Source organism: Bos indicus, chromosome 17 (genome assembly GCF_029378745.1).
Source record: "Bos indicus isolate NIAB-ARS_2022 breed Sahiwal x Tharparkar chromosome 17, NIAB-ARS_B.indTharparkar_mat_pri_1.0, whole genome shotgun sequence".
Taxonomy (NCBI): Eukaryota; Metazoa; Chordata; class Mammalia; order Artiodactyla; family Bovidae; genus Bos; species Bos indicus.
In genome coordinates, this window is record NC_091776.1 from 56018485 (window position 1) to 56042674 (window position 24190).

Here is a 24190-nt window from a genome sequence, read left to right on the forward strand (position 1 = left end):
CTGTAAATGAACTGTGTTCAGTGTGTTCATTTACTCAGTCGTGTCTGACTCTGTGAGACCCCAGGGACTGTAGCCCGCCAGGCTCCTCTGGCCATGGGATTTTCCTGGCAAGAATACTGGAGTGGGTTGCCATTCTTTCCTCCATGGGATCTTCCTGACCCAGGGATCAAATCTGTGTCTCCTGTATCTCCCACAGTGCAGGCAGGTTGTTCACTGCTGAGCCACCAGGGAAGCCCCTATGTAAATAAACTGTACTCTAGTAAATAAATAAATAAAGTATGTTTTAACACACAGTATCAGGCAGGGGTACAGGCAGGAAATCATGCTAGACAGTTCATGCTAGATAGTTCAAGACTGTAATTTAGGGGAGCAGTTACAAAGGTGTCAGAAGAGCTGAAAACCCAAATTAGGGAAGATAAGTCATGCTGCTGCTGCTGCTGCTAAGTCACTTCAGTCGTGTCCGACTCTGTGCGACCCCATAGACGGAAGCCCACCAGGCTCCCCCGTCCCTGGGATTCTCCAGGCAAGAACACTGGAGTGGGTTGCCATTTCCTTCTCCAATGCATGAAAGTGAAAAGTGAAAGTGAAGTCGCTCAGTCATGTCCGACTCCTAGCGACCCCATGGACTACAGCCTACCAGGCTCCTCCATCCATGGGATTTTCCAGGCAAGAGTACTGGAGTGGGGTGCCATTGCCTTCTCCGAAGTCATGCTAGAGATTAGCAAAATGAAACTTCTACCACTTCCGGTGCTAGAAGGACTAAGGGAAAAGGTAGCCTTCAGAAGCTCTAGAATTGGGCCACTTGGCAGAAGCTGGACTTGTGGAAGAGAAGTATTTTCAGCTGAAGGTGCCACCGGAAGCTGAGTGAGAGATGGGGAGAAACACAGTAGCTTGCCTCCTTCTCTCTCTCCCTCTTTTTCTCCCTCCCTCCAATTTCCTGCTCCACCTCCTACTGGCTAAACCTACAGGGAAGCCAGTTGGCAAGCGTGCCTGGGAAATGTAGTTTGCAAGGATCAGTCTTCCACGGGGAGTAGGAAATGAAAATGACTCCTTCCACCCCCTCACCAATGGTTATGCTACAGCTTATACAAATGCCTTGGCTCCAGGTGCTGATCAATTATTTTGAGACTACAAAGCTGGTTTTCCCTTTAATCGAGGACCCATTTGCAGATGATAACTTTGTACATCCCTTATCTTTTGATTCTAAGCCTGACACACCCAGAATTTCCTGTGGCTAAGATGCATATCCAGAATTAGGATCATTCTAGCCCTCTCAAGATCATTATCAAAACCCACCTTTCAAGAAAATGCAGAACTCTCCAACTTTTCCCAGTTTCTTTCTCCAGGAAGTACTGTATATTCCAGATCTCGGAGACCAGCTCTGTTTGCATCAAAACTCCTGTGTTCTGTGTACCACACCCTTTAGATGCTTCCTGCTGAAAAACAAGCTTATGCTAAGTATTTCCTCCCTACAGACATTGACTGAGGTGTCTCCTTACTGAGGTAACACATTTGCAATACAACTCTACGTTTTAGATCATCATCTGGTTAAGAAGTGAACTAACAGATACCAGGAAAAGATTTTAAAAAAGGAGAAAATAAAAGCCAAGTACAATCCGATCACCTTTGTTTAATTTCTGTGACTATCCCTAGCTGACTTTCATAAAAGCTATCCTGGGAGACTTGATTTTGTCTTTGCTTCCCTCGGGTGTGCCCCTGGTCTTAAGATCCTTCAGTTCTTCCATTGCTCTGCAGAGTGTGGGTGGCGCCTCCATTCTCTGCTGCCTGGAAAACCGAGGCGAATCTCTGCCCTGTCCCCTTCTGTATCACGTGTCCTGCCTCTCATCTACATATGGGTCTCTGAGGGCAGGGCTGTGAGAAACGCAATGTGACGTCCTATAATGCATCAGGTTGAAAGATGATGCATTTGCATAGACCCATAGTGGAGCCTGAGGTAGGGATGGTTTTGGGGCAGGTACATTCACATTCAGGGGCTTATTACCCTGTGGCTCAGTGGTAAAGAATCTGTCTGCAATGCAGGAGATGCAGGAGACATGGGTTTGATCCCTGGGTTAGAAAGATACCCTGGAGGAGGAAATGGCAACCCACTCTAGTATTCTTGCCTGGAGAATCCCATGGACAGAGAAACCTAGTGGGCTATGGTCCATAGGGTTGCAGAGTTTGGACATGGCTAAAGTGACTTAGGGCATGCACACACACTTACTTACATTTAATACTCATGCGCTGGGACTGTTTTAAACAGTAGCATTTGGAAACGATTTCGCTTAACCTGATAGCTGACAGGTGGAGGTGGAAGGAATGCATGGAAAGATCTTTGTTGTCCAAAAGGCCCAGGTTGGGGTCCTAATTCTGTCACTTCACTGTCGGGTAACCGGGCAAGTCACACACCTGCCCTGAGTCTATTCCTCATCTGTGAAGAGGACATAATGCTGTTTACCAATGACATTATCATTCACCTATGTGCCATACACAAGCCTAAGTGTGTTCTTCTTTGAAATACATGATTCCACTTAGTCCTCGCCTCATTATTATTCTTCCCGTTTTACAGACGAGCAAATTGAGGCTTCGAAAGCAGAAATCAACATGCTATTAAATGGCAAAGTCAGGCACTGAGATCAGTTCAAGTGACATCAAAGCACGTGCCTTGTTTTAGGTTTCTGTTGTTGTCTCTCTCTGTTACTGTATAAGTCTCAGCATTATAATTCAACATCTGTACATACTATGAAGTGATACTACAAGTCTAAAACCATCCATCACCAAATAGGTGGCCTCCACCTGCTGTGTCACTCACCTCCCCAACCACCTTCCCTTCTGGTAACCACTAATCTGTTCTCTTAATCTATATACTTGTTTTTGTTTCATTTATGGATTTTTGATTCCACATATGAGTGAAATCATACAGTATTTGTCTTTCTCTGTCTTATTTATTTCACTTAGCATAGTACCTTTAAGGCTCATCCATGTTGTGACAAATGGCTGGATTTCATTCTTTTTATGGCTGAGAAGTATTACACATGCGCGCACACACACACACACACACACACACACACTCCACATCTTTTTTATTTATTCATCCATTGATGGCCACTTGGATTGTTTTCATATCTTGGCTACTGAAGTGGAACATTTAGGTCTCATATGGCAGTTCTGTTCTTAATTTTTTGAGGAATCTCCATACTGTTTTCCTGAGTGGCTGCACCAATTTGCAGTCCCATCAACAGTGTACGAGGTCTCCCTTCCCTCCACATTCTCCCATTCTTGTCTTTTAGATAGTGACCAGTCTAACAGGTGTGAAGTGATATCTCACTGTGGCTTTGATTTGCATTTCCCTGACCAGACGGTCAACACCGAAATCAGACTGATTATATTCTTTGCAGCCAAAGATGCAGAAGCTCTATACAGTCAGCAAAAACAAGACCAGGAGCTGACTGGGGCTCAGATCATGAACTCCTTATTGCCAAATTCAGACTTAAATTGAAGAAAGTAGGGAAAAACCACTAGATCACTCAGGTATGACCTAAATCAAATACCTTATGATTATACAATGGAAGTGAGAAATAGATTTAAGGGCCTAGATCTGATAGATAGAGTGCCTGATGAACTACGGAATGAGGTTCTGACACTGTACAGCAGACAGGGATCAAGACCATCCCATGGAAAAGAAATGCAAAAAAGCAAAATGGCTGTCTGGGGAGGCCTTACAAATAGCTGTGAAAAGAAGAGAAGTGAAAAGCAAAGGAGAAAAGGAACGATATAAGCATCTGAATGCAGAGTTCCACAATAAGAGATAAGAAAGCCTTCTTCAGCGATCATTGCAAAGAAATAGAGGAAAATAACAGAATGGGAAAGACTAGAGATCTCTTCAAGAAAATTAGAGATACCAAGGGAATGTTTCATGCAAAGATGGGCTCGATAAAGGACAGAAATGGTATGGACCTAACAGAAGCAGAAGATATTAAGAAGAGATGGCAAGAATACACAGAACCGTACAAAAAAGATCTTCACGACCCAGATAATCACGATGGTGTGATCACTCACCTAGAGCCAGACATCCTGGAATGTGAAGTCAGGTGGGCCTTAGAAAGCATCACTACAAACAAAGCTAGTGGAGGTGATGGAATTCCAGTTGAGCTCTTTCAAATCCTGAAAGATGATGCTGTGAAAGTGCTGCACTCAACATGCCAGCACATTTGGAAAACTCAGCAGTGGCCACAGGACTGGAAAAGGTCAGTTTTCATTCCAATCCCAAAGAAAGGCCATGCCAAAGAATGCTCAAACTATTGCACAATTGCACTCATCTCACATGCTAGTAAAGTAATGCTCAAAATTCTCCAAGCCAGGCTTCAGCAATATGTGAACCGTGAACTTCCTGATGTTCAAGCTGGTTTTAGAAAAGGCAGAGGAATCAGAGATCAAATTGCCAACATCCGCTGGATCATTGAAAAAGCAAGAGAGTTCCAGAAAAACATCTGTTTCTGCTTTATTGACTATGCCAATGCCTTTGACTGTGTGGATCACAATAAACTGTGGACAATTCTGAAAGAGATGGGAATACCAGACCACCTGATCTGCCTCTTGAGAAATCTGTATGCAGGTCAGGAAGCAATAGTTAGAACTGGACATGGAACAACAGACTGGTTCCAAATAGGAAAAGGATTACGTCAAGGCTGTATATTGTCACCCTGCTTATTTAACTTATATGCAGAGTACATCATGAGAAACGCTGGGCTGGAAGAAGCACAAGCTGGAATCAAGATTGCCGGGAGAAATATCAATAACCTCAGATATGCAAATGACACCACCCTTATGGCAGAAAGTGAAGAGGAACTAAAAAGCCTCTTGATGAAAGTGAAAGTGAAGAGTGAAAAAGTTGGCTTAAAGCTCAACATTCAGAAAACGAAGATCATGGCATCCGGTCCCATCACTTCATGGGAAATAGATGGGGAAACAGTGTCAGACTTTATTTCTTTGGGCTCCAGAATCACTGCAGATGGTGACTGCAGCCATGAAATTAAAAGACGCTTACTCCTTGGAAGGAAACTTATGACCAACCTAGATAGCATATTCAAAAGCAGAGACATTACTTTGCCAACAAAGGTTCATCTAGTCAAGGCTATGGTTTTTCCTGTGGTCATGTATGGACGTGAGAGTTGGACTGTGAAGAAGGCTGAGCGCCGAAGAATTGATGCTTTTGAACTGTGGTGTTGGAGAAGACTCTTGAGAGTCCCTTGGACTGCAAGGAGATCCAACCAGACCATTCTGAAGGAGATCAGCCCTGGGATTTCTTTGGAAGGAATGATGCTAAAGCTGAAACTCCAGTACTTTGGCTACCTCATGCAAAGAGTTGATCATTGGAAAAGACTGATGCTGGGAGGGATTGGGGGCAGAAGGATAAGGGGACGACAGAGGATGAGATGGCTGGATGGCATCACTGACTCGATGGATGTGAGTCTGGGTGAACTCCGGGAGTTGGTGATGGACAGGGAGGCCTGGCGTACTGCGATTCATGGGGTTGCAAAGAGTCAGACACGACTGAGCAACCAAACTGAACTGAACTGATGATTATAGAGATGCCGAATGTCTTTTCATGTATCTGTTGACCATCGGGATACATCTTCCTTAAAAAATGTCTGTTCAGATCCTCTGTCTAGTTTTTAATCGGGTTTTGTTGTTGCTGTTTGTTGTTGAAAAGCATGTGTTCTTAACCACTACTTTACCCTGCTCCCAATTTTGCATGGCAGGGGCTAGACAAGGGATAGCAATGACAGCTATTAATTTATGGATGCTGCCTCCAAAGCTGGCCCATTGAGCTTTGTTAGATTTTGTTGTAAGAATTTTTATATGGCAGAAGATCAGAATGATTGGTTGAAGGTCAAGGCCAGAGAGGCAATCTTTGAAATGTCTGTTGTTCTCTTGTCTTTTATGAAAGAATGTTCTAAACCCATCTTCGTTAGTTCTTAAAATATGATCCACTTCCTTGAATCAGATTAAGATGGAAATGAATTCCTGCTAAATGTACTTGGGTTGATACAGACGTCAGGGGAACAGCTGGGGATGCTCTGTCAAGTGTGAGGGGGGCGGGGGAAAGGGAGACGGTTGGAAAAGAGAACACTGAGGAACAGGCAAGATGTTTAGCAAACTGCAGACTCATTACGGACAAGGTATAAACAACAAAGCAAGCAGAGAGTGGGCAGGGTCCATGGGAAGAGTGTACACGTGAGCCCAGAGAACTCAGCTTGCAGACTGATATTTAAGCCTTTGGTGGTTTTATCATGGTGATCAATGCTTTCCTCTGGGGAGAGTAAACTTCTTTGTAATAAGGTATAAGGCAGGTACCCACTTACAATGTATGGATAACCCTGAACTAGTGACCTCATCCAGATGCAGACCTTGCAACTGAAATATGAAATGAGCTCCTGAATTCTTTAGAGACTCTCTTCACTAAAGGCAGGGTGCCTCCTTTAGACAGCATTTGTTATTTTTGAGGTATCACTGACATATAACATTGTTTCAGGTGTACAACATAATGATTTGCTATTTGTATAGTACACCACAAAAAATCTACCACAAGATAAATCCACCACAATAAATCGAGTTGACATCTGTCACCTTACATGGTTACAGAAAATTTTTTTTTGTGATGAGGACTTTTAAGATGGACTCCCTTCACAACCTTCAAATATGTTGCTGCTGCTGCTAAGTCGCTTCAGTCGTGTCCAACTCTGTGTGACCCCATAGACGGCAGCCCATCAGGGCCCGCTGTCCCTGGGATTCTCCAGGAAATAACACTGGAGTGGGTTGCCATTTCCTCCTCCAATGCATGAAAGTGAAAAGTGAAAGTGAAGTCGCTCAGTCATGTCCGACTCCTAGCGACCCCACGGACTGCAGCCTACTAGGCTCCTCCGTCCATGGGATTTCCCAGGCAAGAGTACTGGAGTGGGGTGCCATTGCCTTCTCCCTTCAAATATGTAATACAGTATTATTAACTATAGTCACCTTGCTGTATAGTCATTCTGCAGAGTAAATGACCTGAACTCCTTAAGAATATTAACATCTACATCAGCTGGGCCCTCTGGGAAGTGGGCACTGAGACAGGAGCACAAGAGTCTTACTGAGGGTGAGAAATAGAAAAGGAGTGAGCAGGATTGAGAGTCTCAGACCACAATGGGGACCCACTGGAGTCTCAGCCGGTCCAGCGTGAGCTCCAGGGCAAAACTGGCCCGTGGCAGGAGTCCAAGTGTAGGGCAGAAACGACTCACTGACTGGGGACTGCTGGATTGACCTGGTCTTGGTGTGAAAGCTGTGGTGGATCCTGAAAATGCCACCCATTGTAGAGAAAGAGAAACAGAAGCAGAGAGGCAATCAGGCACACTCACATAGCTTGCCAGCTGGCAGAGCCACGATCAGCGCCTGGTGCTATGGTTCATTGTGTGTGTCAACTTGACAGGGCCATGGACTGCTCAGACATTTGGACAAATGTTATTCTGGGTTTTTCTGTGAGGATGCTGTTGGATGAGTTTAAGATTTAACCTGACAGACAGAGTAGAGCAGACTGCCTTCCCTAATGAGGGTGAGCCTCATCTAATCATTTGAAGGACTGCACAGAATAAAAGATAGACCATCCCCAATAAGAGGAAATTCCTTTAGCCTAACTGCCTTCCAGCTGGGACATCAGTTTTTTTCTGCCTTTGGACTCAAACTGAAATGTCAGCCCTCCCTGGGTCTTAAGTCTGGAAGCTTTTGAACTAGAACTTAACACCATCAGCTCTCTTGGTTCTTAGGCCTTTGGCGCTCTGCCAACAGCTCTCCTGGGTCTCAAGTTTGCCAAATGCAGGTCTTGGGACTTATCAGCCCCCTCAAGTCCATGAACTAATTCCTTATAATAAATCTCTGTAGAAAGACAGAAGGCAGAAGGAGAAGAGGACAACAAAGGATGAGATGGCTAGACAGCATCACCATTTCAGTGGACATGAACTTTAGCAAACAGCGGGAGATGGTGAGGGACAGGGAAGCCTGGCGTGCTGCAGTCCATGTGGTCTCAAAGAGTCAGTCATGACTTGGCAACTGAACACCAACAACAAATCCTTATGTATACCTAAACGTATCCCGTTAGTTCTCTTTCTCTAAAGAACTCTAATACATCCAGTCTCCTTGAGAAGGAAGACGAGTGTGAAGATGGATTCTGGAGAAGCACACAGAGGGGATGAACGTTCCAGTTAATGAAGGCAGAGTCATGTGTTACAGAGGGTGAGGAGGGAGCCTTGGGGTGGGGTTGGGCACAACTGACATTCAGAAAAAAGCACGAAAGTATAAAGAACTGTTTCACTGGCTTTTCTTCCATGGGGTGCAATACAGACTTCCCCTTCCTCTCTTTTGTCAATCAGCCAGCAGGATCCACATTATGCACGAGCCCTCTGGGAATGCAAACTGTGCCTTGAGGGACCTGGCAGGGTGCTGAGCTAGGTGGTCCCAAGACAGCTCTGGGGGGAGCAGAGAGGTGGAGGGGTGACAGACACAGAGGGAGAATAACAGCATGTGAATTAGGAGCCCCAGGTCCTGGCCCCTCAGCTGTGTGACTCCAGGCAAGTCACTCCCTCCAGTTACCAGGGCTCTCAGCTGGCAGGCACCTGCCGGGTCTTTATTCAAAAGACAGGAGAGGTCTAAAGGACACACTTGGTACGTAGGTCTTTGGAACTAAACATGCCAAGGAAATACTACTATCATCGCCACGACATCATGAGGATCTGGCATTTTTACAAAATTAAGTTATAAATGAAAAAAATGTAATTTGAGTGAGATTATGAAAATATTCCCATTTACTCATTAAGGGCAGAGTAAGGCTATCAACTTCAATGCAGTTGGCAATGGTAGCAATGCAGGGATATAACAGTAGGTGGCGCTAGATGCCATAGCTTGCAATCAAGTCCTGGTTCCTTCTAATCTGTCTTTGCCTCCCTGCTCTTGCTTGATAGAAATGGAAATTGGAGGGCACCGTCAGTGAGCCCCCATCAGCCCTGGGATTGAGCTGGCCTGCTAGCAGCAAATGTGCTATCCACCCAGTAAAAAAAAAAAAAAAAAAAATTCTTTAAAAAGTAAATACATTAATCTCATAAGCTCTTTTGAAAGACTAAATAGGAGGGGCCAGCAGGCTAGCTGCTGAGCATTAGTAGCCAATGGGAATGTATATGACACTCTGCCACTCAACCTCCTGAAGGAGATTCAGGGAAGGGGCCCCAGGATGTAACAGCCACCTTGCCAAAGGTGCTTCTGTTTAATAATGATAACAGTGCCTAAATTTCAGCACCTCCCAAATGTCTGGAAAGATACTAGGCTAGAGATGGCAAATGGGCTCCAAGCTGAATGCTAGCTTCAATCTACCCATTAGAAGCAGTGGCTCCCTGTAGCTGGATCTCTTCAGAAAGGAGTTCTGTGGTTGATCAGCAATGTCCGCCATGGTCCCAGGAAGGAAAATCAGCGTCATGACGCGTGACTACCATTCCTTTACCAGGCGCTTTACATATGTTTTCGCATTAAATCTTCACAACCACTCCAAAAGTTAAGGGCTGTAACTATTATTATTCCCATGTTATGGGTGAGGAAACTGAAACCAGATTAATTAAATAACCTGTATGAGGTCACCCAGCTGGTAGGAGTGAAACCAAGCAAGAGCCTGTGGGGCTCCTGGGCACAAAAGTCTTTTTGTGTCCCTGGTTTCTTGATTACGGGAAATAGGTTTCATTTGCCTCCAGACCTTCCTGAGTGACAGTGGCCAGTTCAAACAGTGGCTAATGGGGAGGAGAGAGAGAAACAATCAGGAAACAACAGTGTGGCCTTGGGGCAGGGTCCTGGTCCCCCCTCAAGGCATACATGTAACAAGAGCTTTGAGCTGTTTTGTAGATACGGAAACCCCACCAGGTGGAAGAAGTTAACTGCATACTGCCCACAAGTATGCAGACCCCAGACCTGTTGGAACCAAAAGGTTGATGATGCTGACTCCTAGAAACCTCATTACCAACCAATCAGAAGAATGTCCACAGATGGATCACACTGTCCTCTTTGAACCATTACCATAAAACTACTCACTACGCTCTCTGGGTTGGGACACAGAGTTTTGAGGGCATTAGCCTGCTGTGGCCCCCTCTGCCTGGCAAAGCAATAAAGCTACTCTTTTCTACTTCACCCTAAACTGTTTCTGAGACTCAACTCAGTACAGGGGTACAAAGACTGGATTTTGGCTATAGGAGTGAGAATCTGCCAATCTAGTTGATCACGGGGCTCTCTGTATTGCTGATCATACCACAACTTACTCCCTTTCTAGAAAACGAAACAAATTCCTTGGGAATTCATTTTGGAGAAAAGAAACAAGTAGTGACCCAAGAAAATCTCCCTTATGTTGTCAATAGCCAGGTGGGCATATGGGTTGGGTGAGGGGAGGGGATTAAGACCCCATGTAGCTTCAGTTCTTTTTCTTAACTTGGAAGATGACATCAACATTTTTTGCAAAATCTGGGCAAACTCCCTGAAGGTCCAAGGAAACTCAGCCTTCCATTGGTTAATATCTGCTCACCTTCCATTTAAGAAGCAGAAGCAGAGTATCTAAGCCAGCGTTGAAAGAGAAAACAGCCAAGATGCAGAGCTTGGTTGGGGCCTCTCCCCTTGGGATGAGGCTTTGTGTGACTCCAGGGCTGCTATGGTATGAATCCTGTAGTGCTGTCCACAGGGTGCCATTCAATTCCAAGGTACATGAACCACATTAAGGAGGCTGGGTGAGGGGCAAGAGTAGCCTAGCTATTTCTTAAATACCTACTGGGAGTTAGAAACCAGCTGGGGACATGACTCAGAATGAGACACCATCTCTGCCCTCAAGGAGTTCATGGTCTAGTGGGGAGACTTGTATTAAACAGGCAATTCAACTACAATGTGACAAATGAAGGTGCCAAACACAGCTTGGGGGTGGTGAGGGAGATTGCTACCCCAGTTTCAGACTGAACTGAACACAGAAAGTGGAAGAAACAGCTTCTCAAACAGAAGGAACCATGAGAAACTGAAATGAAGAGTGTGATGCTGATGCAGGCTCTCTTGACATCCCTAAGCTGGAGGAAAGATGCCTAAAGCTTTAATGCTGCTGAGGAACCATGAGAAGCTACTTCAGCAAGATAAGCTCAGAGATGAGGGTCCTCACTACGAGCTGAAAATGAAGCCTTGAGTTTTACTTCATTTCACTTCATTTTTTTCGTTTTTTTTTTTTTTTTGAATATGTAATATTTTCCAATGATTTTAAAACATACAAGAGGGTATGTAGTTAAAAAGTATTATTTCCACCTTGTCCTCCGGACATTCATTTCCCTCTCTGGAGATGGCTAGTGTTATCACGTTCTTCTGTATCCTTCCAGACAGATTTTATATTTCAGTAAGCAAACACACACACGCACACACCTGGATGGGACCCTCATGTCAAGGGCAGTCAGAATATTCCCCTCCATGGCCCCCAAAAGCCCCCCAGGTATGCTGGGCTGGGCCACAGGCATCGTCAAGACGGGTCTGGCACCTCTCACGATGAGCAGATGTTTGTCCCCAGCTGTCCCCTGAGTGCCATTTCGCAGCAGTGTGTCCTGGACAAGTGCATCCGATGCTGCACAGGTTCCCTGGTGGGGGCTTTACAACCGTGAAACAGAACTGCAGCTGCGACGCCTCTCACCACCTCTCAGTCCTCGGCGTGCAGAATGCTCTAGAGCTGTGGCTTCAGCCTGAGGATCAGTGGAGGGGGCAGACGGGCTGAGATTCTGTCTCTGCTCACAAAGACAGCCAAGCGGCTCCTAGTTAAGATATTAGCTATATATTCAGCTTACCTCTGTGTTAGGTGTCATATTGGTATTTTGACCATAAAGTTAAAAACCACTGATTTAAGCGGTTATTATGCTTACACTGTAAATTGTATGTTTCCTCTCTCCTCCTTTAAATTCCAGCCTTGCAGTTTGTGCAGGGAGTGTGTGTGACCTTGTCATGTGGCATCTTTGGTCTCTGGCACCATGACAAGGACAGAGAGGTTTCTTGGTTGAGTGAGCGGGTGAATGGGTGAACACGCAACTGTAACGTTTGTTGAGTTTCAACTTTTAGACTCAGCTCACAGACAAAGCCTGGAAAACGGAATTACCAGTCCTGAAGAGAATGTAGGTGTTATCAATATCGACAATGGAAGAGCAGTAGTAAGACAGGAGAAGTCCCAGCGAGGAGTTAGTCTTTTCTTCTTCCATTCTTCAGGGTGAATAGAGCTATGTTACGAGTGTAACAGTTGCTTTTAAAGGTAATGTTTTAAAGAACAGTTTTAAGTTCACAGCAAAACTGAGCAAAAGGTGTAGAGAGCTCCCTTACCAACCCCCACCTCTCACCACCACCTCCCCACACCAGGCCCACACGTCCACATTCTCCACCATTAACAACATCCCCGCCAGAGCGGCGCACGCCTTACAAGAGAGGAATCTACAGTGATACGTCATCACCCACAGCCCATCTTCACACTGGGATTCGCTCCTGCTGTGTAGTCCATGGGCTTGCACAGATGTCTAGTCATGTGTCTATCGTGATAGCGTCATATGGAATAGATTCATTGACCTGATAACATACTTTTAAAAGATATAAAATTAACCAGTACCAGAACTATTAAAATAGCACTGTCCTCCAGGGGATGGGATTCGGAAGTGGGCAGTGGGTGCACAGGGCTACCAAGAATCTAGATCCTCATCTTTCATAGAAAATCATCACAGCCTTAAACGTATTAACCAAGATATAGAGATAAAACTTAAATACCTTGGAGGCGTGGATCACTAGAAGTAAGTGTTAGACGAGGCTGCTTGGGGAATGGCATCAAGAGTGAGATGTGGGCCAGGAAGATGGGTTCCTCTTCGGTAAAAGCCTTTCCGTGCTATTTTTTCTTTTTAACTTGTGTATATTAGCTTAAAAAAGTTACATAAGGGGACTTCCCTGGTGGTCCAGTGCGCTCCCAATGCAAGGGACTCAGGTTCAATCCCTGGTCAGGGAACTAAGATCCCACATGCCATGCAGCACGGCCTAAAAAAAAAATCAAGAATTTCAAAAAATCTAACTTAAAAGAATGTGGGAGCCCTAGTTGGAATTAAAATACAGAGCCCCGCTTTGTTCTCATGAAAATCAACACAACAAGCCCGTCATATCCGTTCTCGTTTCGGAGTCAAGACAAAATTAATTTGGAAAAGAAAATACAGACAGGGAGCAGAGCTAGCAACCTCAGGAAATTCAGGGAAATGTAATTGAGTAAGAATTATCTCCTTAATTACTTCTGACCAAATCAATAACAACGCTAGATGAGAAACCACGGTCGCCACCAATGAGTATCAAGTTACTGAGAGACTAATTGGGGTTCAGGCTTGTTTAAAAAAGCAAAACATCCTCCTTCTCAGAGTTAGCAAACATGGGCCGGGGGTGGGGATGAGCAGAGAAGGGCGAAGGCCGTGGCTGGCAGCCTGGGGTGGAGAAAATCAGAAGCTGAACCTGCGTGTGCTCTTCAAATGTGAAAGCCTGAACAAAGAGCGCTTCTCCAAAAAGGCGACAGCATGGGTGCCCTTGATGGTGTCAAATGTTCCTTTTCACACTTTCCTGGGCCTAAACAGAGGACAGGCGGGTTGCAGGGCAAATGAGAGGGAAGCGAACAAAACACCACAGAGATGGGTGAGAGATTATTTTTGTTTTCACAAGATCCTATGCAGGACCTACAAATAAAACCACCTCAGATGTGCCTTTCGGGGAGAAGGAGTGAGGAGCCCAAGGCTCCTGCCAGGTTTTTCTGGGACGTAGTGTGTGGGCTGGGGTAAGAACCTAGCCAAAGCCGAGATTCAGGGGTGCCCATTTGCCTAACCTTGTGCAGACTTACACTGTTCCCACCAGCGCTGGGGTCTCCTGACAGTTGTCTAGGGCTCCCTAATTCCCTTGCACACTCTGGCACTCCAGTCTTTGGAATTATCAATGAATTGTCCCCATTGTGTAGGACATATTGGATATTCTTTCATTCAAAAAAGGCTTACTGAGCTCCTCTGAGGGTGCCAGCCCAGGACTAGGATAGACGTACCCTTTCGGAGTCCCAAAGGGGCAGGTAGGCAACTAAGCGAACTGTAACGCTGTGCTATGCAGGCTGTGGCCAGACTGGGCCTGGGGGCTTCAGGCATGTCTGACTCATCAAGGACAGAGGGGTAGCCAGGGCATGGAGGTGACCTCTTAGTCTAAGCAGGTCTTGAAGACTGCTGCTGCGGCTGCTAAGTCACTTCAGTCGCGTCCAACTCTGTGCGACCCCATAGACGGCAGCCCACCAGGCTCCCCTGTCCCTGGGGTTCTCCAGGCAAGAACACTGGAGTGGGTTGCCGTTTCCTTCTCCAATGCATGAAAGTGAAAAGTGAAAGGGAAGTCGCTCAGTTGTGTCTGACTCTTCGCGACCCCACGGACTGCAGCCTACCAGGCTCCTCCGTCCATGGGATTTTCCAGGCAAGAGTACTGGAGTGGGGTGCCATTGCCTTCTCCAAGGTCTTGAAGACTAGGAGGCTGTAAAAGAGGAAGGAGGAGGATGGAGTTCCAGGCAGATGTAGCAGCACATGAAAAAACCTAGAGGTGACCGAGAACTTGATACAGAAGATGGTTCAGTCCAAGTGGAGCGCGGAAGTGGGGTAGGGGGTGCAGAGTAGTGAGGAAGGAAAGGCAGGTGTAACAAGCAGAATTTACCTGCAGACTCTTGCTTACCTGAGGCAATTTTCTCTTTTGCTTAGGACACTTTGAATTGGGTTTTCCTCTCATTTGCAATGAAAAGGGTCTTGACCATGATTTTTGTTAGCACATGGTAAGTATTTTGTCTAGATGACCCCAAATAACGCCCAAGGAGAGCTGTATATACTATTTCCCTGTGGCTAAATCACATCCCACGGGAGGTCATTAATTTCAGGATCATCAGAGAGTATCAGAGCTGAGACCACCCAGCACAATCTTTTCACCACATGACAGATAAACTTAGAGTGGCTGACAGGGACAAACTGAGAGAGAAGCGTCGAAACATATACATTACCACGTGTAAAACAGACAGCTAGGGGGAAGCTGCCATATAACACAGGGAGCTCAGCTTGGTGCTCTGTGACGGCCTAGAGGGGTGGGATTGGGGGTGGAGTGCAAGGGAGGTTCAAGAGGGAGGGGATATATGTATCCTTATGTCTGATTACGTTGTTGAACGGGAGAAACACAGCACTGTAAAGCAATTATCCTCCAATTAAAAATACATTTTTAAAGAAATGGCTGACATTTATCGAGTGCTTACTAAGTACCAGGTACTGTTGCAAACATTTTTGTGCATTAATTCATTTCACCCTTGAGACACAATTTGTGGGATAGGGCTGTCCATCACCTCCCTTATACAGATGTGGACAATGGAGTTACAGAGAGGTCAAGGGCGCTTCCAGAGTTGCCTGACAAGCAGGGGGCAGAGGTGGGGTTCAGATCCAACACGTAGTTTAGTTCCAAAGTCTGTACTCTCCCTGCTCCACTAACAGATGAGCAACCCAAGATTTAGAAAGGCTGAGCATTTTCTGTAGGTCACACAGCAAAGTAGAAGACGACTCAGGACAAGTGTACACAAGTTCTCACTTCTCAACGTGACAGACAAGAGTCTTGGGCAAATACGATACGTCTGAGCTTTGGGTTCCTCATGCACAGAGCCTACCTCATAGGGTGGAGGCAGAGGTTCAGTGCTAATGTGTGTCACGTCCTCAGGACGGGGCCGGGTTTATGGGGTCTTCTCAGTAAATGCTAGTTGTTCATGTAACTGTTATAATTAATAAGCTGTGCTGTTAATGAAGGTGCAAAATGCAGGTGATCTGCCACAGGACCACGGGCAAGTTGCTGAATTACAGTGGCCGCTGGTCCCCTCAGTAAAATAAGGTTATTATCCGCCCTTTGCTCATGACACCAGAGCATTACAAGCATTAATTAGAAGTTTAATAATGTGCTGTGCTCTTTGATGCTCTATAAACATAGACATGTGACGGCTGGATATGTATATAATCCCCATTACTGCAGATCTTGAATTGCTTTACTGATGTTAAACAAACGAACAAAAAAAATCCAAGTTTCCAAAGGCGTACAAATCTGAGTTAAATAAAAGAAGACTGGGTTTTTATGATATGCTGACAGGTTACAAACCCAACAGGACTGGGCATCTGGCCTCAGTGGACTGGCTGCTATGCCAAAGTCTTGGGGATGTAGCATAGATGCGGATATTGCGGGGCTCTCTCTTCCTCTGGATTTGAGTTCCTTCAGGGCTAAGATGGAAACTTGTCATCCAGGATTACAAGCATTGAGCACAGAGTTTGATGTGCACCAAGCACACGATAATCACTAGGTGAAGGGAAGGCTGACTTGATGGCTGGGTGGAAGCTGGATGGACAGATGGGTGAATGGAATCCTGAACCTCTTGGTGATGGCAGATTCAGTGGGTCTGGCCCCAGATACTTGGGCCAGATGGGGAGTCACATCAGGTACTGGAGAGAAAGTATAAGAAAGTGTACACCAGAAAGTATAACAAATTGGCATCACACAGACCTGGGTCCCTGGCTGAGTGACCTTGGGCTTGGACCGAGCCCACCTCTCTTCATCTGAGAGTGACAATAATATGACCTAATATCTGTTAGGATGCTCTGAGCTCAAAGCAACAGGAAACTCCATCCTCCCTTGCATAAGTAATAAGGAAATTTCCTACTTCACGTAAGAGGGACTCCAGAGTAGGATCCAGGGCTGGCCTTGAAGTTCTGTTGTTTCACTGAGCTTCCCATAGAGTCAACTGTCCATAGAATCAGCTTCATCCTTAGACATCCTCCTCATGTGCCTGTAAAATGACTGCTGGTAGCCAGCAGGGTCTTCTTTCCCAGAAGCCCCTGGCAAATCTACTTTCATGTCTCACTGGCCCAAATGGGCTCAGGCTGGCCCATCATTCGGACCCATCATTGGCTAGGTAAAATTGCCGTGACTAGACCTGTGCTGCTCAAGCGGTGGCCCATGGACCAACACCATTAGCATCACTTGGGAGTGTATCACACTTGCAAATTCATGGGCCGCATACAAGTGAATCAGGACCTGGGGGTGGGGTGGGGCCCAGGAATCCCCATCAGGCACTCCTGGGGATTCTTACACCTAAGTTAGAGAACCACTGGGTTAGACCACTCAGCCGGGATGGTCACTGGTGAGTCAACTACAAAATGTAGATGATAATGAACAACCTTAGGGTTGTCATGAAAATATAAATGATACATATGGAAAGGACCAGTATACAGTAGGCACATAATAACTTTGGGTTTCCTTTTCTTTCTCTACTGATGTATAAATGCTACTTTTCCCTTTAATTCTTCCTTTCCCTCCACCTCAAGGTACCAAACATTCTTGTGCTGCTCTGACCTATGGAAACCAACTCATAGACTATTTCATACCAAAGTGGGAATGGTATAACATATAAGTGTACCTAGCAGTATTTTCCCCTGAAAATTGAGGCCAGGGAGCAGGCAAATCCACTGGGATGCTTGGTCAGTGGTATAATTTGAGGTATGTACCAGATTTAGAGTGTTGGGGAATGTTTTAGGGTGAGACCAAGCTGCTCCATCCTCAGATTCCACCCTCAACCCAGGTAACCTCCTCCTCTGGCCACAACACAAGGGTGACCAGTTGGTGAGTCAGGATGCCCAGAGGCAGCCAGCCTGGGTGAAGGCAGATGAGCTCAGGAAGCTGTGGGGAAAAAAGGGAGGGCTGAGGTAGGTCAGGCTGACGGCATCAACCTCCACCCTGTCTTTGGTCCTGTGTCTTTAGAGTCTTGTTTATGTCTTTAGGGAGGAACACAGCCTCTCTTAAGGCTTTGATCTCTGGGTCTGCCAGTTCCAGATTCCCTTGGAAGAATAATAATAATGATTAAGTGGAAAAAACCCTACAAGAATTTTTTTTAAAAGATAGGGAGGAGCAAAAATCCACCCAAGAAGATACCAGATGAGATCTGGGCATGGCAGGCTCTCTTGGCAGAGTTTCCTGATTCAACAGCTGGCTCTGTGTGTCAGGCTCAAAGGAAAAAAAGAAATTGGGCACTTCTTCCAAGGAACTTTATTCTGAATAAGCTGGAACCAAAAAGGTCCCTTAATCCCGAGAGAGGAAAAGGCTTCCTTTGAACAGATGGGAGGGCAAAAGAAATGTTGGCAGGGAGAAGGGCATTAATTAAGTTGGAGCCCCGGCCCGTCACTTGACAGACGGATGCACTTCTGGGTCTTGTGTGCATCTCGTCTAAGTCCCCTGCAGGCTGGAGGGATGACCCCAGTTTGTCATCCAGGCCAGAGCTGGTTCTTTATCCCATGCTAGGGACATGGAGACTTTCTCTGGGAGTGGGATAAATCAGGCCTACTTGAATTGATGAAATTTCCATACCCCATTCCAGCAATCCCATATATATAGGATATATATATATAATCCTAAATACTTTTTAATGGAGGAATTTTAAAATGATCATTTTTAAGACTTTTTTTTTTAATGTGGACCATTTTTAAAGTCTTTATTGAATTTGCTACAATATTCCTTCTGTGTTATGTTTTGGCTTTTTGGCCACGATGCATGATCTTAGGTCCCTGACCAGGGACTGAACCTACACCTCCTGCATTGCAAGGCGAAGTCTTCACCACCAGACCACCAGGCAAGTCTCTAAAATTCTTACTATTATTTGCTTAGAAACTGCCTTTGGCATCACATGGCCCTGGATTCCAATTCATTGCTCTGTGGCCCTGGGCAAGTTATAACCTCTTGGAGAATCAGTGTCAAAGGAGGACATCCATAATACGGCTTTTCTTTTTAGGGATGTTGTGAGAATCACAGCTAACTAATTCAAGGCATTTCACATAGCACCTGGCATTTAACGCGTGCTCCGTAAATGCTGGCTATTAAGACGATTATGAGCTCTGCCAATAAGCTTCTCAGCTCAAAGCCCTGTCTAAATGCGACCTTACTAGGAAGAGGGAGTGTGCATTAAAACAATCTTAAGAATAGACATGGATCCTTGAGACAAACTGTCTGGCTTTAAGATGCTGGTTTCACCAGGTAACGGCATCTGTGACCACGCCTCTCAGTAAACAGAGGAAAAGCGGATGATTTGGCCTTTAAGGTCCCTTCCATGGGGCTTGCTGTGTCATTACATGTCCCTTCCCCTTGGTCACAGACCCACGTGAGCAAGTCCCCTGGGTGGCGGTGGGTCCTTCTGCTGCTGCCACATCCAGGTCCCATGCTCTCTTTGCAGGACTGGCTTCCCAGCTAGTCCTGCAGGCTCCCACTGACATTCCTGCCTCTTTATGGTCTACATACAGTGGGTTTAACAGCATCATCCCCCAAATTTACACCCATCTGAAACTTCACAACGAGACCTTATTCAGAAAGAGGGTCTTTGTAGATGCAATTAGTGAAGATAAAGTCTTACTGGATGAGGGCTTCCCAGGTGGCACTAGTGGTAAAGACCCTGCCTGCCAATGCAGGTTAGATATAAGAGATGCAGGTTCGATCCCTGGGTAGGGAAGATCCCCTGGAGGAGGGCAAAGCAACCTACTCTGGTATTCTTGCCTGGAGAATCCCATGGACAGAGGAGCCTGGCAAGCTACAGTTCACTGGGTTGCAAAGAGTTGGACACGACTAAAGTTACTTAGTGTGTGTGCACATATACACACATGCATGCATACTAGATGTGTGTGGGCCCTATATCCAATGACTGGTGTCCTTCTAAGAAGAGGAGAGGACAGCAGAGGAGGCCACATGGAGACGGAGGTGGGGGTGGAGGGAACCATCTACAAGCCGGGGGACACAGGACTGCCAGAGGTCAGCAGGAGCTGGTAGTGAGGAGCCAGGAGTGAGCCTCCACAAGGAACCAAGCCTGCCCAATGGGCCTAGATTTTGAGCTTCTGAATTCCTGAACTGTGAGAGAATCAACTTCTATCATTTGAAGTCACCCGGTTTGCGATAATTTGTTACAGTGGCTCTGGGAAAGTGACCCACCATCTTTCCATAAAACAAACGTCTCTACCACTCTCCTCAGTGGCCTCGAAGCAGAGTCCCAATTCTTTGGGGTTACTCCATCGAGTCTCTCATGGCTGCATCTGCTGGTACACACACCCCGTACTCCCGTCTAAACACCTCAGAAACGTGCATACTCCTGGGACATGTCATGTTTCCTGCAGGAGAGGCCCTTCCTCTCCTCTCCCACTTGGAACACTCCTGCTCATCCTTCCAGGCCCAATTTAAATATCACCACCACCGTGAAGCCTTCCCCAGCACACCCTCTTCTTCTATTCTCCTTCCACTGGCCAAGCTAGTTGTATTTCTCTTTGTTCCCACAGCATAAAGCCTCCCACCCTTGCACACTGAGTTCACACACTAATGCCCTTAGTTTGATGCAGCCACGCTTATACTAGTTGTGAACTCAGACATCAGATGGTCTTATTTTTGTAAGGGATTGATACATGTTTGTTGATTGACTAAATGACTCTTTGGAATGGATAATGAAAGATGGAGGGAACTGATACCATTGAATAGGAGATGCGACAGCGAGAGGTAGCAGAATATATGCAAAGATGACCAGGACATGAAGGGTCAAGATGATAACTTTTCCTAATCAGCCTTGGGGAGGCCAGTTGCCCACGTTGCCACATGTGCCATGACGTGGTCACCCACGAGAAGTACTGTTTTCTGTAGAGCAGAAGCCTTCCCATTCTGGGTGCCTTTGGCAAGTGCCTTTGTCAGGGGCGGGGACTGTCTGGAGGCAAGCAGCAAGGAGTGTGGACCTCACGTGGACTACAATACGGTGGGTGGATGCTAAGTGCATGGCCCTCTCATCATGAGTCATCCCTGCTTCACGACAGACAGGCTGAACCAGAGGAGATGCACCTATGAAGCCAAAGGGGACACTTAAGAAGCGGAGGGACAAGCGGCAGGAGTGTGGACATCAGCAAGAGGCTGACACAGGCTTCAAATCCTCAGTCTTCTACTGCTGGGTGGAGTGAGCCTGGACAAGTCTTTTACCCTCTCTGTTCTCACCTCTGACGCAGTGAAGAAGCTCACAGTGAGGCCTGCCTTGCAGTCTGGCTGTGGCCATGAGACACTGCACATGAAGCGCTTGGCCTGTGGCACTGTTGCTGAATGCTCTCTTTTTTTTTGGTCTGGAAGGAGTATTATTAATTTAACAAATATTTTCTGAGGCCCTATAAAGGGTCTGTCATCCTTCTAGGATCTTGGTGGCTAAAAAATGTTTCAACTCAAGATATTCAGGGCTGTTAAACACTGGTTTTTGAGACCAAAGAAGGTGTGCGAACACTCTCTTCCTGAAGGTACTTGTTGATGTCTGACGGCTTCATCGTAGCCTGACTGGACCAGAAAGGCCATCTGCCCCTCTGCCATCCTGTCTGCACCTCTGAGGGGAGTTCTGTGAAATGAGCCCTTATTTCCTTGCTGGGTCCCTTTGCTGAAGATGCCACACAGGAGCAGGGAGCTACTGGACTCAGGTTTCTCTCCCCACTGAAATCTGCCCAGGTGGGAACCCAGGCACCACTTTGAAGGCTCTTTTCTAAACCACTGGGAGAATATTCCATTTGCAAAACTTTCCTTATGACTTGCCTCTCTGAAGGCGAGTTGATTTACCATGTTTGCGTTTGTTCAAGGTACATTTCCAAAGTTGCTTACTGCAGCTACGTTTTAAAAATATAAACATTCTTGCGATTTCAATGCATGTACAAATCTCCAGGATGTACATTTTTGAGACCGTGGTGTAGGTGGAGACTCAGACAAAATAAATACTATTTGGGAGTAGGGGAAGCAGAGCAAGGAATCATTTGGCGGAGACAGAGAATGACTGCAGGAACTATAAAATGAGAAATGTGCTGTGGAATCTTCGACACTATTGTGGAATGCATTTCTCCCTCCTCTGTGTCAAGGGAAAACATAAACCATATTTCCTGCACTATGAGCCTAATCTTTGAAATGGCCCAAATCTCATTTCAGCGAATACACGTGATTGAGTTTGCCTAACTAGAGGTTTAATGACCCGTAAAATGTATCATTGGCACCTGGCAACCCTCAAAACTCTTTAACACAGCACCTGCATCTCACACCATGAGGTCTGGGGTTGTGGGGTGTTCGGCTTGGTTTTCTTTAGGAGACAAAGTCAAGTATCTGGGAGAGAGAAATTCTGCACAAACATGCAGTCTATGTGTTGTAACTGAGCATCATCAAAGAGCACGGGTGGCTGTGGCTGTGGCATTCTCTTGTTGACTGACTGACTGATTCACCCATTCATCCAAAAAATATTTACTGAGCACCATTATGTCCCAGGCCGTGTGCTACAGAGCTTGGTTTTAGGCATGACGAGGATAATATCAGTCGTACTTTACTGAGTGCTTGCTATGTGCCCTGTGTTGAGCTGAACTTGGCCTGGATTTCCCTATTCAGTTCTACCACCATCCCATAAGGTAAGTAGAACCACTATGATCACCATTCTGCCAAGACCAATCAGCCTCGATTCCCAAATTCCCTGATTGGCCCAGCTGGGGTCATGTGTCCACCCCTGCTCACAGCTGGACAAAGAGGGTGGAGCTGTGTCACGGCAAGCTGGATGCAGTCCAGCAGAAGGTAGTTGTCAGAGAAGTGAGGTCTCTGGGAGCAGCTACCTTCCTCCATGTATACTCGTCTGCAGACACTGGATGTGGCGAGAAGCCTTCGAAGGGCTGGGAGGAGACTTAGGTCCTGGGACCACTCTTAAGAGGCCCCACTGTACCTTCTGCCACTGAACTACAGGACATCTCTATTCTAGGATAAATTCCCCGTTTTGATTAAGTTTCTCTGGAAGCGTTTGTGTCATGGATGACCAAGAGGGCTTGGGTTAGCTGTCCCTGAAGTCACAGATTTCTCAGTATTTCCAGGGCGCTGTCCTGAGCTTTGGCCTCTGCCTTTTGCAATGCTGTGCCCTGCAGGGGGAAGAAGTAGGAGACCACACAGGTTTTGAGCCACCCACTGGCACACTGTTGTGCGACCCCACTGTCAAAGGCTTCCAGGGGTGGCAACCCCAGGCTGAGCAATTTCCCAGGGTTCAGGAGGAAGAAAAAGACACCAGACCTTCACTTATCCTACTTCAGAGAAGCCCCTTAAACCTACCTGTCAACATTCTCTTAGCTTTCTCCAGGGGTATCAACCACAGCAATGACAGAAACAAAGATGACGGCTCTCGCGTGCTGACTTGTGCTGCGCGCGGAGCCCGCACCACGTGCTTTACACTCACTCTCCAACAGGACATTCACAACAGCCTTTTGGGTCAGGATTATTATTGCTGTCATTGTACAGAGGCAGGAACCAGGGCTCCGAAGGCTTAAGTAACTTGCCCAAAGTCACACAGCTATGAAGTCTGGGGATTTGATATTCCAATCTCAGATCAGTCTGAGACTAGATTCCAAGCTCCAGCACTTTCATCCAAGCCTGAAGCACTGATCTGTTGTCTGGCATTCCAACAATTTGATGGTTACTATCCAAGAACTCAGGTTTATAGCTCAGGGTATCTATAAATCCTGAAAGTACCTCGACAGAACACACATTGGAACAGCTGCTGTGGAAAACATACGATGGCTCCCGAAAAAAAATTAAATGCAGAATTACCACATGATCCTGCAATTCCGCTTCTGGGTAGAGACTCAAAAGAAGCTTATATACCCATTAAGTTATAGTCTTGTTAGGAGACAAAGATATTACACAAACATTGATTTAGTTACTATGGTAAGTAAGTACCACAATGGAAAAGCCTAGTAAGCACAGCAAACAGTGTTACTGAGGGGCATTTGGAGGGAGAATTAGGGAAGGTTCCTTGGGGGACGTGGTGTTTAAACTGAGATCCAAGCAGTGATAAAAGTGTCTTTAGTGAGGGAGTGTTCTGGTAGCAGAAGCAGCTTGTGCAGGTGTTTGGAGGAGGATGTTGGGCGTGTTTAAGACACTATAGCCTTGTCCCTTGAATAGAGACTGGCGTTATTGTAGCAGTGTGTGTAACAGTGAGACATCAAGAGCCCCCTTCCCTTAGAGCAGAGATGTTTGATGACCCGTTTATCTTACACTTATGAAA

The 24190-nt window shown here is 46.1% G+C and overlaps 1 protein-coding gene across 11 annotated transcripts in view; it reads right to left on the reverse strand.

Moving 5' to 3' along the window:
* The window catches only part of CCDC60 (coiled-coil domain containing 60), a 176797-nt gene that overhangs the window by 103779 nt on the left and 48828 nt on the right, over positions 1-24190 (reverse strand). Inside the window, exon 1 of one of the 11 annotated variants that reach the window (XM_019977987.2) lies at positions 12829-13041. The exons of 9 other annotated variants lie outside the window; for them this stretch is intronic. The gene's annotated coding sequence lies outside the window, so the exon portion shown is untranslated. Of the gene's footprint in view, positions 1-1296; positions 1443-12828; positions 13042-24190 lie in introns of those variants that run through there. One more of the 11 variants, XM_070769566.1, reaches the window with a different exon arrangement.